We start from the raw sequence: 6,269 nt of genomic DNA on the forward strand, positions 1-6,269 counted from the left end.
CATACAATAAAGCGACAACCATATGGCTCCTGCCAGTTGCCGATAACTCGGTTACAAAACATGATCATCTCATACAATAAAATTCAGCATCATGCCTTGACCATATCACATCACAACATGCCCTGCAAAAACAAGTTAGACGTCCTCTACTTTGTTGTTGCAAGTTTTACGTGGCTGCTACGGGCTTAAGCAAGAACCAATCTCACCTACGCATCAAAACCACAACGATAGTTTGTCAAATAGACTCCGTTTTAACCTTCGCAAGGACCGGGCGTAGCCACACTTGGTTCAACTAAAGTTGGAGAGACAGTCGCCCGCAAGCCACCTGTGTGCAAAGCACGTCGGGGGAACCGGTCTCGCGTAAGCGTACGCGTAATGTTGGTCCGGGTCGTCTCGTCCAACAATACCGCCGAACCAAAGTATGACATGCTGGTAGGCAGTATGACTTATATCGCCCACAACTCACTTGTGTTCTACTCGTGCAAATAACATCAAACCATAAAACCTAGGCTCGGATGCCACTGTTGGGGAACGTAGTAATTTCAAAAAATTCCTACGCACACGCAAGATCATGGTGATGCACAGCAACGAGAGGGGAGAGTGTTGTCTACGTACCAACGCAGACCGACTGCGGAAGCGATCACACAACGTAGAGGAAGTAGTCGTACGTTTTCCCGATCCGACCGATCCAAGCACCGTTACTCCGGCACCTCCGAGTTCTTAGCACACGTACAGCTCGATGACGATCCCCGGGCTCCGATCCAGCAAAGCGTCGGGGAAGAGTTCCGTCAGCACGACGGCGTGGTGACGATCTTGATGTTCTACCGTCGCAGGGCTTCACCTAAGCACCGCTACAATATGATCGAGGTGGAATATGGTGGCAGGGGGCACCGCACACGGCTATGGAACGATCACGGGGATCAATTGTGTGTCTAGAGGTGCCCCCTGCCCCTGTATATAAAGGAGCAAGGGGGGAGAGGTGCGGCCAGCCTTGGGGCGCGCCAGGAGGAGTCCTACTCCCTCTGGGAGTAGGATCTCCCCCCCCCCAATCCTAGTTGGAATAGGAATCCTCAAGGGGGGAAAGAGAGAGAGGGGGGCCGGCCACCTCTCCTAGTCCTAATAGGACTAGGGGAGGGGGGAGGCACGCGGCCACCTTGGTCTGCCCCTTTCTCCTTTCCACTTAAGGCCCATCAAGGCCCATATGGCTCCCGGGGGGTTCCGGTAACCTCCCGGTACTCCGGTAAAATCCCGATTTCACCCGGAACACTTCCGATATCCAAATATAGGCTTCCAATATATCAATCTTTATGTCTCGACCATTTCGAGACTCCTCGTCATGTCCGTGATCACATCCGGGACTCCGAACAACCTTCGGTACATCAAAATGCATAAACTCATAATAACTGTCATCGTAACGTTAAGCGTGTGGACCCTACGGTTCGAGAACAATGTAGACATGACCGAGACACGTCTCCGGTCAATAACCAATAGCGGGACCTGGATGCCCATATTGGCTCCTACATATTCTACAAAGATCTTTATCGGTCAGACCGCATAACAACATACGTTGTTCCCTTTGTCATCGGTATGTTACTTGCCCGAGATTCGATCGTCGGTATCCAATACCTAGTTCAATCTCGTTACCGGCAAGTCTCTTTACTCGTTCCGTAATACATCATCTCACAACTAACATCATTAGTTGCAATGCTTGCAAGGCTTATGTGATGTGCATTACCGAGAGGGCCCCAGAGATACCTCTCCGACAATCGGAGTGACAAATCCTAATCTCGAAATACGCCAACCCAACATCTACCTTTGGAGACACCTGTAGAGCTCCTTTATAATCACCCATTTACGTTGTGACGTTTGGTAGCACACAAAGTGTTCCTCCGGTAAACGGGAGGTGCATAATCTCATAGTCATAGGAACATGTATAAGTCATGAAGAAAAGCAATAGCAACATACTAAACGATCGGGTGCTAAGCTAATGGAATGGGTCATGTCAATCAGATCATTCAACTAATGATGTGACCTCGTTAATCAAATAACAACTCTTTGTTCATGGTTAGGAAACATAACCATCTTTGATTAACGAGCTAGTCAAGTAGAGGCATACTAGTGACACTCTGTTTGTCTATGTATTCACACATGTATTATGTTTCCGGTTAATACAGTTCTAGCATGAATAATAAACATTTATCATGATATAAGGAAATAAATAATAACTTTATTATTGCCTCTAGGGCATATTTCCTTCAGTTGTTCCCTTTGTCATCGGTATGTTACTTGTCCGAGATTCGATCGTTGGTATCTCAATACCTAGATCAATCTCATCACTGACAAGTCTCTTTACTCGTTCCGTAATACATCATCTCGCAACTAACTCATTAGCTGTAATGCTTGCAAGGCTTATGTGATGTGCATTACCGAGAGGGCCCAGAGATACCTCTCCGACAATCGGAGTGACAAATCCTAATCTCGAAATACGCCAACCCAACATCTACCTTTGGAGACACCTGTAGAGCACCTTTATAATCACCCATTTACGTTGTGACGTTTGGTAGCACACAAAGTGTTCCTCCGGCAAACGGGAGTTGCATAATCTCATAGTCATAGGAACATGTATAAGTCATGAAGAAAGCAATAGCAACATACTAAATGATCAAGTGCTAGGCTAACAGAATGGGTCTAGTCAATCAGATCATTCACCTAATGATGTGATCCCGTTAATCAAATAACAGCTCTTTGTTCATGGTTAGGAAATATAACCATCTTTGATTAACGAGCTAGTCAAGTAGAGGCATACTAGTGACACTCTGTTTGTCTATGTATTCACACATGTATTATGTTTCCGGTTAATACAATTCTAGCATGAATAATAAACATTTATCATGAAATAAGGAAATAAATAATAACTTTATTATTGCCTCTAGGGCATATTTCCTTCAAGAAGTGCTTAGCTTTGGGTTCAATCTTGCGGTGTCCTTACTCAGTGACAGAAAGAGTTGCAAGGCACGTATTGTATTGTTGCCATCGAGGATAACAAGATGGGGTATTTATCATATTGCATGAATTTATTCCTCTACATCATGTCATCTTGCTTAAGGCGTTACTCTGTTTTTAACTTAATACTCTAGATGCATGCTGGATAGCGGTTGATGAGTGGAGTAATAGTAGTAGATGCAGGTAGGAGTCGGTCTACTTGTCACGGACGTGATGCCTATATACATGATCATACCTAGATAACCTCATAACTATGCTCAATTCTATCAATTGCTCAACAGTAATTTGTTCACCCACCATAGAATATCTATGCTCTTGAGAGAAGCCACTAGTGAAACCTATGGCCCCCGAGTCTATTCTCATCATATCAATCTCCATTACTTTATTTTACTTGTTTTGCTTTTACTTTTCACTTTGCATCTTTATACCAAAAATACCAAAAATATTATCTCTATCAGATCTCACTCTCGTAAGTGACTGTGAAGGGATTGACAACCCCTAAGCGTTGGTTGCGAGTTGCTACCGTTTTGTGCAGGTACGAGGGACTTGCGCGTGACCTCCTACTGGATTGATACCTTGGTTCTCAAAAACTGAGGGAAATACTTACGCTACTGTGCTGCATCACCCCCTCCTCTTCGGGGAAAACCAACGCTAGCTCGAGACGTAGCAAGAAGGATTTCTGGCGCCGTTGCCGGGGAGGCCAACGCCAAGTCAAGTCAAGATTTACTCTCCCGTCAACGAGCCATTTCTGGCGCCGTTGCCCGGGAAGCCTACGCAAAAGTCAACATACCAAGTACCCATCACAATCTATATCTCTCGCATTACATAATTTGCCATTTGCCTCTCGTTTTCCTCTCCCCCACTTCACCCTTGCCGTTTAATTCGCCCTCTCTTTCCCTTTGCCTTTTGTTTGCTCGTGTGTTAGTTTGCTTGCTTGTTCGTCACGATGGACTTACCTAATTTTGGTGATCTTCACCTTAAAAGGCTAGAAGATATCGAAAACAATGTCAGGAAGTTTATGGTCTTGCAATTTGAGCATAATAATTTCTTTATAAATGAGCTTAAGGAACAAAAGAGTTTTATGAGTTATATGAATAAAGAGCTCGATGATATGTCCAAAGAATTTGATGGTGTAAGAGCCCAAATTGCTCATCTTGAAAAAATGACCGCTGAAATTTCGGATATGCAAGCCACCTTAGTCAATAAGATGGCCGCTAAACCGAATAACTATGAAAAGATCTAAAAGTTATTGATGTGTCCCCTATTAAATCTTTGTTTTGCAATATGAATCTTGATGAATCTGATTATGATCTTCCCTTACCTAGAAGGCGTTCTAAGAATTCTGAGTTTTTAGATCCTGATGATGAAATTGATAAAAAAGGGATTGAAAGAAATAAAAATCTAGATATTGCTAAACCCACTATTTTGGATCTCAAGGAATTTAACTATGAAAATTGCTCTTTAATTGATTGTATTTCCTTGTTGCAATCCGTGTTAAATTCTCCTCATGCTTATAGTCGAAATAAGGCCTTTACCGAACACATTGTTGACGCCTTAATGCAATCTTATAAAGAAAAGCTTGAGTTGAAAGTTTCTATCCCTAGAAAACTCCATGATGAGTGGGAACCTACAATTAAGATTAAATTAAAAATTACAAGTTTCATGCTTTGTGTGATTTGGGTGCTAGTGTCTCTACTATCCCCAAAGCTTTGTGTGATTTGTTAGATTTCCATGACTTTGATGATTGCTCTCTGAACTTGCATCTTGCGGATTCCACTATTAAAAAGCCTATGGGAAGAATTAATGATGTTCTTATTGTTGCAAATAGGAATTATGTGCCCGTAGATTTTATCGTTCTTGATATAGATTGCAATCCTTCATGTCCTATTATTCTTGGTAGACCTTTCCTTAGAACGATTGGTGCAATTATTGATATGAAGGAAGGGAATATTAAATTCCAATTTCCCTTAAAGAAGGGCATGGAACACTTTCCTAGAAAGAAAATAAAATTACCATATGAATCTATCATGAGTGCCACTTATGGATTGCCTACCAAAAATGGCAATACCTAGATCTATCCTTGCTTTTATGCCTAGCTAGGGGCGTTAAACGATAGCGCTTGTTGGGAGGCAACCCAATTTTATTTTATATTTTTTGTTTTTGGTTCTGTTTAGGAATAAATAATCCATCTATATTCTGTTTAGATGTGGTTTTATCTTTTAATTAGTGTTTGTGCCAAGTTAAACCTATTAGATCTTCTTGGAAGATAGTTATTTGATCTTGCTGTAATTTCCAGAATCTTTGCGCTCAGTGCCCGAATTGTCAAAAATAACCAGAACGTGATAAAATAGTGATTCCAATTGCTGCTGATCAATAAACAAATATCCCAGGCCGTCTAATTTTGGTAGAATTTTTTGGGTTCCAGAAGTTTGCGTTAGTAACAGATTACTACAGACTGTTCTGTTTTTGACAGATTCTGTTTTGCGTGTGTTGTTTGCTTATTTTGATGAATCTATGGCTAGTAAAATAGTTTATAAACCATAGAGAAGATGGAATACAGTAGGTTTAACACCAATACAAATAAAGAACAAGTTCACTATAGTACCTTAAAGTACTCTTTTGTTTTCTTTCTCTAACGGAGCTCACGAGATTTCTATTGAGTTTTGTGTTGTGAAGTTTTCAAGTTTTGGGTGAATTCTTTTGATGGATTATGGAACAAGGAGTGGCAAGAGCCTAAGCTTGGGCATGCCCATGGCACCCCCAAGATAATCCAAGGACACCAAAAAGTCAAAGCTTGGGGATGCCCCGGAAGGCATCCCCTCTTTCGTCCACTTCCATCGGTAATTTACTTGGAGCTATATTTTTATTCACCACGTGATATGTGTTTTGCTTGGAGCGTCTTGTATTATTTGTGTCTTTGCTTGTTAGTCTACCACAATCATCCTTGCTGTACACACCTTTTGAGAGAGCCATGCATGAATTGAAATTTGTTAGAATACTCTATGTGCTTCACTTATATCTTTTGAGCTTGATAGTTTACTCTATGTGCTTCACTTATATGTTTTTGAGCGTGATAATTTTTGCTCTAGTGCTTCACTAGATCTTTTAGAGCACGGTGGTGGATTGTTTTAAAGAAACTTGATCTCTCATGCTTCACTTAGATTATTTTGAGAGTCGTTAATAGCATGGTAATTTGCTTAATGTTAATATACTTGGTATTCAAGATATGTGAAACTTTCTTTTTAGTGGGTTGAATACTAAGATAA

The sequence above is a fragment of the Triticum aestivum genome, chromosome 7A (genome assembly GCF_018294505.1).
Source record: "Triticum aestivum cultivar Chinese Spring chromosome 7A, IWGSC CS RefSeq v2.1, whole genome shotgun sequence".
Taxonomy (NCBI): Eukaryota; Viridiplantae; Streptophyta; class Magnoliopsida; order Poales; family Poaceae; genus Triticum; species Triticum aestivum.